At 40.4% G+C, this 14,188-nt stretch overlaps 1 protein-coding gene across 1 annotated transcript in view; it reads left to right on the top strand.

Annotated features, from left to right (window-relative positions):
* Positions 1-13,525: 13,525 nt before the first annotated feature.
* CDK17 (cyclin dependent kinase 17) overlaps positions 13,526-14,188 on the top strand; it is an 88,713-nt gene continuing 88,050 nt past the window's right edge. The window contains exon 1 of the mRNA XM_070755860.1: positions 13,526-13,972. The gene's annotated coding sequence lies outside the window, so the exon portion shown is untranslated. The remainder of the gene's footprint in view (positions 13,973-14,188) is intronic.

Raw genomic sequence — 14,188 nt, 5'->3', positions numbered from 1 at the left:
ATAATTTTTTTTACCTCTGCAAAAATATAATTGCCCCGATCATTTGGGAGGATTTTGGATGACCAATAGAAGGAAATATTTGTAGTTGAGGATTGAACTGTGGGGTCCTTGGTGCTCTTTGAGCTTGACTGTTTTTTCACAGACATTTTATTACCAATCTGGATAACATCATTACTACAAGTATGATGATGACACAAACATCTGCAAGAAAACAATGGTGCTCAGAGCACCAAGGGCCCCAGAAGTTTGGATAAGCTTGCTCAAAACCAGCAACTTTTATAATAAAAGTAAAGATTCAAATTTGAACACTTTTGAGTAGCTGGCATATAATGTATGAAATGTCATACTATAAAGCTACTACTTTACTACTAATAATGAGAAAAGATGAAGGGTCTGGAAAATGAGATAAGAAAGTTTTGATAGTTCTAAAAAGCTTTAAAATAATTATAACAAAATTAAGGAAATTTTAAAAAGTCAAACAGTTAATGTGAATTTATTATCGCCAACTCTTGGCTCTTTCAGTAATGAAAGGACACCATCATTGGTGTGAACCATGCCTAGAGCACCATATGAGCATTTCAAATGCATTATTTATCTGACAATCACTTTCCAGAGCTTTCAGCATTTAGTGAAAATATAAGCAGCTATATCTTTTTCAATAATAAAAGAAGAAATTAAGATACTTATGGTATTTTCTATTATAAACACGTGGCAGAATCCTGTAGTTTGTATTTCTTTGTGTTTCTTGTTTTACAATGCTGTAATCACAGACTGGACTGGATAAGTACAACAAGAAATGGGGAGTGTGACCGACCATCAGCCTAATGAACACACAAAGAGAAGAAAAACACACATTCAATCTGGCATTGAAGCAACAGAGAAGAAGAAGACGAAAAAGAAACTAGTTTTGTGGAAGCAGAATTTTCCAGTGTTTATAAAGTTTATAAAGTTCCAGTGCTGTTTTGCAGCCAGCATAATGTGCCATAATAAGGGTACAATGAATCCATTTATGTTATTCAGTTGCCCTGTTAACAATTTCCATATAATAGGTATGTAATTTAAAAAACATTAACTTCTGAAAATTTTTAATTTTTCAGAGTTACCTTTATATAATCTATTACTTTCTCCCAAAATATAGTAAGCATAGGAACTGTAAAAGCATGTGTTTTAAAGAAGCGTTATCCTTATTATACTTCTAACAAAATGCTGCACATTTTCTATTCCAATGAAATGAAGTTCAATAAATTCTAAATATTAATTTTTTTGTATAAATTATTATTGTTGTTGTTGTTGTTGTTATTATTATTATTATTATTAATTAGATTTGTATGCCGCCCCTCTCTGAAGAAGTTGTAGTTTAAGATCCATTGACATGCTTGGTAAATTGATCCTCAATTGATCCCTAGTCAACTACAAAAAGGTACCAGGCTAGAAGCTAGGAAGCCATAAATTCTAATCCCATCTTCTCTCTCTCTCTCTCTCTCTCTCTCCCCACCCCTCTCTCTTTCTGTGTGTGTGTGTGTGTGCAATCCACCTCACAAGGTTGTTGTTTGGGGAAAATATAAAGAGGAAGGTGCATGAGTTATTTTTTAAAAATAATAAAGCCAGGATACAAATAAAAATAAATAAAGAAAGAAAGAAATAGCCAATATCCCAATTTCACCCTATTTTTGCATATTGTCTTTTTCTTAATTTTAAAGATTAGGATCAAATCTTCAATTATACATTCCATTCCATAATTTTGTAAATGATACAATTGTTTCCAGAGATACTAAAGTTCTGGCTTTTGACTCAATATTATCCTTCCAACAAAAGCTACTATTTTAGATAATTATATTCCAAAATTGCCCAATTTAGAAAATTAACAGCAAGAGTTGGTTTCCAATAATTAGTATGTGACAATCAGAAAGCATGATAATATAGCTCTAGATTCAGAAAACTGAATTCTTGCTGACCAACTGAAGCCTCTGCATTTTCAAAATGTAAAATAAATGTCAGTAACTTTTACCGGTATGAAGAAATGAATTATTCATTTAATTAATACTGCAGTTTAGATACATCATCAATATTTTAGAATGAAACTTTTAAAATGCTAGAAGATTTTTAACTTTAAGTAAATTCTGATACACTCAGAATTAGAATAACAATTTCATAATCTACTGTTTCACATATCTCACAAATACTACTTCCTCTTCTTAATGCACACTTTACTAGTCTCAGGGAGCGAGGGGGAGGCTGATGTGTTGCTTTCGCTTTATCCCAATGATCTGCCTAGATCACTTTGCAAACTATCCACTATGCTCCCTTGCAATCCATTGATCTGCCCTATTAGTCTGCTTGGGAAGCTCTGCTATTGCCCAGGGGAACTTCCTCTGTACGGAGAGCACTCCCTAGCTGCCTGCCAATCAACTGAATGGCAAGGAAGAACCATGGAACAGAGCATCAGTAATCACTATGAGCTGCAGAGATAGCCCAACTTGCACTGTAGCATGTGAAAAATTAGAAAGAAAAGCAAATAAAGTAAATAAAAGAGACAGGACCAAATAAAGATGTGCCTCTGACCACCTGCAGGCCCCTTTAACCCCATCAGTGAAAAAACAATTTGGTAGCACTACTTACTACGTTGATACAGAGTTAGATTTTAAATTGTTGCGTGCTCTGATGCATTCCATGACACACCTCTTCAGTCTATTCTTGGCATGTTACTAAGATACAGCTGTTTCTATAGAGAATTTATCTGCTAGCAATAGTAGGCAGATTAAATTACGACCATTTGCAAAAAATAATTAATTAAAATGCAAATGAAATGTCAGGACTGAAAAATGTTTAAAATTCCTAGGTAGTGGTCTCATGTGTAGAGAATGCCTGAGCATTTCAATCTTTAGCTATATTTTGGATAGATTCTTCTCTTTCTCTCCCTTCCCCCAGCTCAAGTGGATTAACTTTCCTAGTTGAACATGGTGCAGTAATCGCAGGTTTTGAGTTTCTCATGTTGTTCTAAAAGCTTTTGTGAGCTGAAAACTTAAAGGCGGTTATAAATTGAGTACTCTACAAAAGAATCAGAAAAATATGAACTGCAAAACAGAATAAAAGTTACTTGTTTTAAATGCAATGAAATATTTGTATGATGTTCCGATTAGAAGAATTGAACAATAGAGATTTAGAATAATAATAATAATAATAATAATAATAATAATAATAATAATTTATTAGATTTGTATGCCGCCCCTCTCCGAAGACTCGGGGAAGCTCACAACATAACACCAATACAATATAAATACAAATCTAATGTTAAAAGATTAAAAAATTAATTTAAAACACATTGTAATAAAAAACGTATGTACTACACAATCATACACACTCAAATCGACTGAACATAAAAATAATAAAGGTCAGTGAAAAAAGGAGGGGGGGAGATTAATTCCCCCACGCCTGGCGGCAAAGGTGAGTCTTCAACATTTTATGGAAGGCGAGGAGGGTGGGGCAGTTAGAATCTCCTGGAGGAGTTGATTCCAGAGGGCCAGGGCCGCCACAGAGAAGGCTCTTCCCCTGGGTCCCGCCAGACAGCATTGTTTTGTTGACGGGACCCGGAGAAGGCCAACTCTGTAGGACCTAATCAGCCGCTGGGATTCGTGCGGCAGAAGGCGGTCTCGTAGGTACTCTGGTCCAATGCTATAGGTCATTACCAACACTTTGAATTGTGACCGGAAATTGATCGGCAGCCAGTGCAAGAATAAAAACCAAAATAAGTGAAAATTGTACTCTTACAAGTGGAGTAATGTTTTACTGTACTCCACTCAGAGTCCGTTTCAGAGTGAGCAGCATATACATGCAACAAACAAACAAACACATTATTCAAAAAGTCATATGTAGTAGTTCCAACTACTTTATTATCTCCTTAATATTTCTGAACTTTTCTTCCAAATCCCTCTCCTTCTCCTGGGGAGAAGCCTCCATGGGGCCTCTCTTGGAATCTCCTGGGAGGAAACAGGGCCTCCAGCCTCCCTGTAGTTTCCCCAATTGGATGTATCATTTGCTTTTACATTGATTCCTATGGGAAAAATGGCTTCTTCTTACAAACTTTCCTACTTCACAACATGGTCAAGGAATGAATTAAATTTGTAAGTAGCAGTACTACTGTAGTTTCAAATTGCACGTAAGGAAGTAAAGAGCAGAAAAATAAATGTTTCTAAAGTTGTTCTTTACATGGTTGTGCAATAGCTTGTTTACAAATTCATATGTTGCAGTAATAGATGGATGCTGCAATCATTCTTAAGCCTCTTCTTGGGCCACAGATTACAACTAAACAAAAGAAAGACTAATCCCATTGATTAATATCCTGGTAAAATCATAAATACATTTGAGAAAAGAAATAATAGTGAAAGGGGGCTGTAGGAATTTGGTTGCAAAAGCTTGAATAAACAAAGGGTTTTGAAGATAAAATTCATGGGACTGAGATTTTAAAAGAATCATATATTTGATCACAAGTTATCCCAAGGTGTACGGCTTTAGGAAGGAAGAGTAATTAAAAATAATTAAATTGTTGGTTTAAAAAAAAACATTTCATGTATCATGGAATTAAATAAGAATAAACTGCATATAGGAGACCAGACAAGGAAAAAAGAGAGAAGGTAGGAATAGCATCATGAGATAAAATCAAAATGTTTATAAAATGAATTAATGCCATGTGCATTGCAATGATAATTCTATATGAGAGGAGTATCTTTCTGCTAAAAGAAACAACCTGGAAGGGAATATCAATGCCTTCTCATCTGTTTGGAACCCATATCGCATCTCAGAAATTAACACCCTTGAAAATGTCCAAAGATACTTCACCAGAAGAGCCCTTCACTCCTTCACTCGAAGTAGAATACCCTACAAGACTAGACTTTCAATCCTGGGCCTAGAAAGTTTAGAACTAAGACGCCTTAAACATGATCTAAGTATTGCCCACAAGATCATATGCTGCAACGTCCTGCCTGTCAGCGACTACTTCAGCTTCAACCACAACAACACAGGAGCACACAACAGATTTAAACTTAATATTAACCGCTCCAAACTTGACTGTAAAAAATATGACTTCAGTAACCGAGTTGTCGAAGCATGGAACTCATTACTGGACTCCATAGTGTCATCCCCAAACCCCCAACACTTTACCCTTAGATTATCTACGGTTGACCTATCCAGATTCCTAAGAGGTCAGTAAGGGGCGAGTACAAGTGCACTAGAGTGCCTTCCGTCCCCTGTCCTATTGCTCTCCTATATCTCCTATATCTTTCTTCTATTCTATATCTCTTCTTCTGTTCTTTCATTGATATGTTCTATTACTATACCTTCTTTTCTATTATTTCTTAGATATGTTTTACTATGAGTATCTCCTCTATAACCTTCATCATGTATTTTACTATGTGTATATGGATATATACCCACTAAAACTCTCATTGTGTATTGGAATAGATAGATAGATGATAGATAGATAGATAGATAGATAGATAGATAGATAGATAGATAGATAGATAGATAGATAGATAAATATGACACTATCCCTGTCCAGACAAGAGTTCTTTACAATGTCTTTATAGCAAAGAAAAGGACTCTGTAACTTTTCGGTTATCCATGCCACTGAAGGTTTGCCGCCGGTATTAGGTATAATGTAGATATGCTTTTTTTCCCTGCTCTCCTTTTGAGTTGTGTTCCATCAAGAGCCGGATAAGCACCAAACTTAGTGGGATTAGAAAAGCTGTCAAGGCCTAACTTTCAGGGATTTGTTAAATAGTTGGTCCCTATCCTACAGTAATGAAAGTAAGGATGGTTGCAGTAGCGATGGTGATGATGATGTTTAGTTGTTTTTACATTGTTTTATTTAGTCTATAGAGATATGCTGCTGAAGAAACTTGGAGACCCAGAAAAAAATATGAAGAAAAATAGAGCCGGCATTCCAGTTGGAGAAAAGAATTCAAAAGAATCCAGCTGAATTTTAGAAGATTGGAGTTGTAGAGAAAAGAGAAGGAATTAATAGTCTAATCAGTTGGAGACAAAGAAGCTGACTAGCAATGTATCTTTTACCACAAAACTCCCAGCAATTCTCATTCTTATTCTTTCGAGTTAGGGTTCTCAACTGTTTTCTGGACAACTCTGAATATTTAACTGGTCCCCTATTATTGTATTAATGGCCTACAACATGTCTCAGATCAATATTAATATCTACATATTATTTAAACCCAAGGATAAAGATCCTACAAGAAAATGCCAGAAAGAACTAAAGGTCTTTATGGCAAAAGCTGCCTAATTTCTATCAGGCTTTTGTTCTCAAAATGACATACTGTCTGCTATCTGGCATGAATGTACAGGAACCAGCACAGTTGAGGAAGTGCTGCGTTGATGCAACTTTAGCAGTTCATGGCCCAACTTCTCAAACAGTTCTACAATCAAATCTTCCTGACATAACCATATGAGTAATAGATGGTAGCCCAGAAGGTGAAGATTCCAAAGTTTAGGCTCAAATAATTACTGAGGCTCAAATAATTACTGAGGTGAAAGTTACTGCCTGGGTTACTGCCAACCAGATAGGATTAATCTAGGAGCCACATTATCACTGGATAAAGTATCTGTCTGGCGGGCCCCAGGGGAAGAGCCTTCTCTGTGGCGGCCCCGGCCCTCTGGAATCAACTCCCCCCGGAGATTAGAACTGCCCCCACCCTCCTTGCCTTTCGTAAACTACTCAAGACCCACCTATACTGCCAGGCATGGCGGATTTGAGACATCTTTTCCCCAGGCTCCTTATAATTTATGTTTGGTATGTATGTGTTGTCTGGTTTTAATATGATAGGGTTTTAGTTATTTCTTTTAATATTAGATTTGTGCTACTATAATATTGTTTTTATCATTGTTCTGAGCCGCCCCGAGTCTTCGGAGAGGGGCGGCATACAAATCTAATAAATTATTATTATTATTATTATTATTATTATTATTATTATCATCATCATCATCATCATCATCATCATCATCATCATCCAACCCACTATAGAGAGCAGACTTCAGTCTCCAAATGCTTCAAATATAAAAACAGGGTATTTTAAGTAACATTTTCCCAAAATGAAAGTTCAAGTGAATCTGAATCTAAAAGTCATAGGTCAGAAAAATTTACTGGAAGTGTCCAGTAAACACTTCTGTAAATTCAGTATGGATGTGCAAAAAAACGAAAGTGGATAGTATTGAGAAAATGATGACTGTTGACTCAGTTGAAAGTATGTTCCTGTCTCTGTGAAGTAGGTAATCAACTATTCGGGTCAATGTACAGCAACAAACTGAAGTACAGTAACACCTCGTCTTATGAACTTAATTGGTTCCTGGACAAGGTTCAAAAGGTGAAAAGTTCGTAAGATGAAACAATGTTTTCCATAGGAATCAATGGAAAATCCAATAATGCGTGCAAGCCCATTAGGAAAATCCAAAACATTAAGGCTTTTTTTTTTTTAAAGCGGCAGGCAGACGAAGCAGAGGCGAATGGAGTGGAGGGAGGGACAGCGAGAGGTGGCAAGAAGTGGCAGTCCCAATGAAGCAAGGCGAAAAGAGCCTCTCTTGAGCTCCATGACTCTTTCCCTCCCATGTTTGTCCAACCCACTCTGCTCATCTCCCCCACACCTTTCTCCTCTCTTGAGCTCCATGAGTCTTTGCCTCCCGTTTTTGTCCACCCCACTGTGCTCATTTCCCCCCTGAAGTTTGGAAGGTGGGAATTTGTCGCTAGGATTCAAAGCAGCGCTGGCAAAAATGAAGGGAATCCCAGGGAGGGGAGCCTCAGGGAAATCCCAGCAATACAAGAATGGGGTGCTTTGGCTGGCAACGAAAGTTCGGAGGCGGGGATTCCCAGGGAAATCTCAGTGCTTGGGGGCATCCCAGCAGTGGCGGCTCGGCGGGTTTGTAAGGTGAAAATAGTTCGGAAGAAGAGGCAAAAAAATCTTAAACACTGGGTTCGTATCACGAAACGTTCGTATGAAGAGGGGTTCGTAAGACGAGGAATCACTGTATCTTATCTTAAATGGACAGGGTCCTTAAAGCAACTTAACGTGAGGAAGAGTATATTGGAAGTGAAGCAGCAAACTGCATCCTGAACAGTGCCAGATTTAGGCATAAAGTAAACAAGCTATAGTTTAGGGCTAATAATACGCAGGGTATCAATTTGCTCATTTTGTGAACAAGTTCATTATTTAGATTATAAAAACATATTACTTATTTTGTCAGCATTTTGTGTGTATATGTATATGTGTAATATGCACACGCAGTACATTTTCTATTCATACGTACATGTCTGTGTATGTATATAAATGCATCTTGAAATTATTTTAAAACAATATTCAAGCAATTATTTTCAGAATACATAGTACTATATTATAATCTATGAGATCAAGCCAGCCAAATGATAAATATGTATCACTAAATGCATTCATGTGAAAATAACTTTTATTTTTCACTTTAATTTTATTCATGTTAAATAATTAAAATGAATATATATACTGTGCATGTATGTATGTATGTATGTATGTATGTATGTATGTATGTATGTGTATGTATATATATCCAACGTTTTTGTGGTGAGCCAAGATCCTCATTTTGGTACACAATTTAATGAGACCTTCTGATGTAATTTCTTAATAAGGGATCTTTATATAGCTTAAGGCAGTGATGGCAAACCTTTATTGGCTCAGGTGCCAAAAGGGTGCATGCACACATGATAGCAAGCACGCGTGTACCCACACCCATAATGCAATGGCCTCCCTCCTGCTCATGCACACAACCCCCTCTACGCTGCCCCCCCGTGCATGCACGCAGGCCTCATTGAAGCCTCCGGACTTCCGGTATGCCCGTTAGCCTGTTTTTTGGTCTCCCCAGGGTTTAAGAAAGCCTCCTGAAGCCTGGGGAGAGCAAAAGATGGCCAAACAGACCAGCCAGAAGTTCAGAAGCAAACTTCTGGTTGACCTGTTGGTCCATTATTCACCACCCACAGGGTTCAGGAGGCTTTCCTGAAACTTGCGGAGAACAAAAATGGCCAAAAAGAAGGCTGAAAATCAGTTGGCCAGCACGCACCTTTGCACCGGAGCTGACATAGGGCAATACCTTGCATGTCCTCAGATATGGCTCTGCATGCTACCTGTGGCAACTATGCCATAGGTTCGCCATCACTGGCTTAAGACTTCACCAAGTCTAAATTCAGCACTAATTGAAATTTTAGGAGGGGGGGATTTGTTATGAAGGACATTGTGTGTTTCTGCCTTAGAAGTATGTAACCAACAGGTAATAGAACCAGAGCAGATAATATGCTTCTCTGTCTTCTGGCCCTTGGCCCTTGCTATCAGAGAGGTGCTGTTACATCAAACACTAAGTGTCAGATCACAGGAAGTGATGCAACATTTAGCCTGTAGGAAAACATCTGGTGATCATTTAGCTGAGGAAGCATGCATAAGGGCCAGGCTGTAGCGTGACCTGCCTACAGAATGCATGAAATCACTCGTGTTGGTGAAATCAACATGAAAAACAAATGTTGGTGAAACCAACATGAAAAACAGCAACCAACAGATAGAAAATACATTATGGGTATATATTATTTCCTTTCATCCCCACAATTGGTCCTAGAGACTATCACTACTCTGTGTGTGCACACAATTATCTTCAAAATATAAAACAACTACAGTACTGTATTTTTTGGAATATAAGATGCACTGAAGTATTGGACGCACCTTAGTTTTTGCGGAGGAAAATAGGGGGAAAAAATCTACCTCCCAGGTATTCATCTGGCCAGCATCCTTAGTCTGTTCAGCTTCAGCACATTATTTTATCCCCTGGTTAGGGCTGAAAATGCCTTTTTCAGAGGGAGTAGGAATGAAAACAAGCCTTCAAAAGCTTAGGCTGGAAAAAAACCTTCTTCGGAGGAAAGAGGAAGCCGGGAAGATCGTTAGCACTTAGTTAGGTCTGGGGAAAACAAGCTTTGAAATAGCTACATTTGGAGTATAAGACACAGCCAAATTTTCAGCCTCTTTTAGGGAAGAAAAATATGTCTTATACAGTACTCTGAAAAAAATGGTATTATTCACAATAGCAGACTGCCATTGGGAAGAATATTATTCCCAAACCAGCAAGGGACAGAATTTGAGGCTAGAGTACTAGTGACTGTGCAGTATTAGCAGCCTTTTGCATGCTTCTTGGGAGCAAGGGAGAACTACATGGATTAAGCACAAATGCTGAACCACTAAATGCATTAAATGTATATTTTTACTTCCAAGGAATGGAAAATATCACTCACATACAAGTCTGTAATCCAATAAATCCTCTTGCACATGTGCCTAAGGATGTGCCCATCGGGGTGATCATCTCAAAATTTCAGAAATTGCCTATCTTGACTCTACTGGTGTGTAACTTCACACACATCCTTGGACTAGAAGTCACTCGGGAGGGCCCTGCTTTCACAGGGCCTCTTGAGCCTGGAAAAATTGTGTACGAATGCTCAGTAATTTTCAGACAGCTTAAAGGCTGTACGAGAGCAAGGCCTTCTCACAGAACTTCCAGAAGATCCAGTCTGGAGACCTGGTATGTCAGCAAAAATTACATGGCATGTCACCTGTGACACATGTATCATAAGTCTGCAATTATTGACCTAGGGGAAAGTGTGGTAGCATTTTTAAACCTTTGTAGAGAATCATAAAATGCTTGTCCATATGCATGTGTAGAAAATAACTCAAGAAAGCTTTATGGAACGTTTAAGCTCCAAGCATCCATGGCCCTTTCTTAAGCAGTCACACACAACAGAATGGATTTTGCAACTAGCTTACTTGCAGACTATTAATGCAGAGACTCTGAGGTACTAGTATCTCTGTCTCTCAGGGGTGAAATCAAGCAGGTTCTAGAAAATCGATAGCAGAAATTTTTAGTAGTTTGGAGAACCGGGAAATACCACCTCTGTCTGGCTTCAGTGGTGTGGGAATGGAGATTTTGCAATATCCTTCCCCTAGGAGTAGGGAGGGAATGGAGATTTTGCAATATCCTTCCCCTAGAAGTAGGGAGGGAATGAGGATTTTGCAGTATCCTTACTATGCCATGCCCACCAAGCCATACCCACAGAACCCATAATTTAAAAAAAATGGATTTCACCACTGCTCTCTCCTCCTTTTTGGTAATTGGGGAAAAAAGCCTGCCAGTCACAATGAAGGTGGCCTGGATTAAAAATAAATACTCATTTCACTAATCTGGCATTGGATTATCAGGGACATACCATAATTTAGTGGCAATTCACTCCAAATTGAGTCAGGCATGTTATACACCAGACCTGGACAAGGGGTGGCCTGGGGGCCGCATCCGGTCCACCCGCTGTCTATGACTGGCCCGCCCGCTATCTGTGACTGGTCCACGGAGGTTGGGGTCCACTCCAGTGCGAGGATGAAAGAGCTCACCGCGTCTGCCGGGACTCCTCCGGTTCCTGCTTTCCTGATGAATCATGAGGAAAGCAGGAACCGGAGGAGTCCCAGCAGACGCGGTAAGCTCTTTTATCCTCCCACTGGAGCAGACCCCTACCTCCTACTGAGAGCGGCAAAGCACAGAAACCACGCAAACACTCCAGCACAGTGACTGTGGTGCACAATGTTGCCGTATAGCAAACAATTAGGGGTCTGTAGAGTGGGCCTGGATGTTTAGGTCAGGCCAGGGTCTGGGTCTCTACAGTATTGGGTAGAACTGAGTTAATTATATTAGTCCGGTCCTCTAAAACCATCCCAATTTCTCATGCGGCCCCATGGCAAAATTAATTGCCCACCCCTGTTCTACATTATAAGTACATCTACTGAGGAATCATTTAGTACCCACCTACCCTGCTGTAGTCCTCAAGTATAACTGCATAGGCTTTAAATCAACACCAGAAATGCCTTTTCATTAGGTTAAGAACTGTTATTACGCAAGCTTAAACTACCACTTCTAAACACTTTGGGAAACATTTTATTGAAAGGCACTGAATTGAGTATTGAATTTTAGCCAATAAAATAAGAAGCATACAGAAGTATAGAAAATCTCCAGCAGAAAATACAGACTTCTTTCAATTAAACTGGTGTCATTGACTCAGCTGAAAATATTTGAGTGATTGCATTTCAAGCAATTAGTTGAAGCCTTAATATATCGACTGACCAGAAGGCTGGGGCTTGGAAGTAGAACTTCCATTCATTGGTCGAGTTTATGATCCTCATTAAAGGAGGAAATAAATAAAAAAAGAAAGGAAAAAAGTCAGATGATATCTTAAGAGCAGTGATGGTGAACCTATGGCACGCGTGCCACAAGTGGCACGTGGAGCCATATCTGCCGGTATGCAAGCCACTGTCCTAGCTCAGCTCCAGTATGCATGTATGTGCCAGCCGGCTGATTTTTGGCTCGCATGGAGGCTCTTGAAGGGCATTTTGGGCCTCCAACGGGCAGGAGAGGGAGTTTTTGCCCTCCCCAGGCTCTAGGGAAGCCTCTGGAGCAAGGGTCACCAAACTTGGCCACTTTAAGAGGTGTGGACTTCAACTCCCAGAATTCTCCAGCCAGCAAAGCTGGCTGGAGAATTCTTGCAATTGAAATCCACAACTCTTAAAGTGGCCAAGTTTGGAGACCTCTGCTCTGGAGCCTGGGGAAGGCAAAAAACAGGCCTACGGTGGGGATCGTGCACACATGCACTGTGGGTGGGGCAGCATTGAATTATGGGGGTGGGCAATCGAGCGTGTGCAATAGTGCATGTACGCACGTTTTCGGCACCCAAGAAACAAAAGGTTCACCATCACTGTCTTATAGAGTCTTTGATAGAGTCTTCGGAGAGGGGCAGCATATACATTTAATTAATTAATTAATTAATTAATAATAATAATAATAATAATAATAATAATAATAATAATACAAAATCGGGGCTTATAGAAAAATGTACAAGAATAAAACCTCAGAAGGGTTTATTGAAGACATGTAAAACCATCAAGCGACCGTAAGAACCCGTAATTTGAATTTTTGTATTTTCCTCAGGAGCAATCCCAAAACATAACCTCTCCATTGTTTTGTAAGATGAGATTTCAGTCTCAAAAATATTTCACTCAAAAAATATTCAGTCATATTTTTGAGTGGGGCTCTGTGATGTTTAAATACAAACGGCCATATCTCTGCCGGGTTTAATAGTTCCTATTCAAACACCTTCACCAACCTTTAATTTATAGATGGGATACAGAATGGAAAAAACGTATTAAGAAAAAACCAAAATAGAAACAATGCTCTTCGAATTAGAAACAACGGGGATTGTTCCCGGCAAATAGATAGCGTTTACAGGAATTACGTAGATAAAATATCGTATGATAAAGTGTTTAAAGCATCTGATTCCGAGCCCGGATTTTCTTCAACGAGGTTAAGCGTTTTATTAAAAGAAAGACTCCTTCAACTTTAAACCGCAGTCGGGTAAAGGCAGGCCGAGGGCGCCCATTCCAAACTCGTCCCACAGCGGCAGCAAATCACTCGCCAGCCGCTAGCTGTCGCACTGGTTCGGCTCTGCGCTGCGGCTGCTTCGCAGGGATCCGGCGCTCCTTGTGGGGCGGCCGCTCAGTCGTTCTTCTTTGGCAACTGCGCGCAGGGCGGCGGAGTCGTCAGGCAGCATCCGGAGTCGTGCCGCGGTACGAGCGAAGGAAGTGAACGCCGCGACGGCAGAGGCCGAAAACGGCGCGACCCTCGATCTAGTTGGCGGGCGGGCGGAGTGGGGGAGCAGCCATGTTGGCGAGTGGCATAAAGTGACTCTTGGAGCCGGGCAAGAGCCGGGCAGAACAGGAAGCGTGCTTGGGGCGGCGGCGGCGTTTAGCTGGCGCGGGCTCGCCTGCGGAAGAGGAGGCGGTGGCGGTGCAGCGGAGCCAGCGAGCTCGGGAAGCTAAAGGCGGGGACGAGGACCGCCTCGGCGCGGCGAGAGATTCGGCGCGGCTCCTGCCTGCTGGTGAGTTCAGTCAGGGCTGCTCATTGTCTGCCGCGCAGCGCAGGTCAGCGGCCTGGCCCGAGGCGAGAGAGGGCGACGGCGCCGCCGCTTCACTTTCAGCCCCGAGAAGGGAGCAAAGCAGTGGGGTGGGTGGTTTTCAGCGAGCTACACCGGGTCTCCGGGGGACTGGAGGGGTGTGCTCGGGAGAAATGGGAGAGGCGGAAGGACGACGTCCGT

Source organism: Erythrolamprus reginae, chromosome 6, assembly GCF_031021105.1.
Source record: "Erythrolamprus reginae isolate rEryReg1 chromosome 6, rEryReg1.hap1, whole genome shotgun sequence".
In the NCBI taxonomy this organism is placed as follows: Eukaryota; Metazoa; Chordata; class Lepidosauria; order Squamata; family Dipsadidae; genus Erythrolamprus; species Erythrolamprus reginae.
This window is presented reverse-complemented; position numbering and strand designations above follow the sequence as displayed.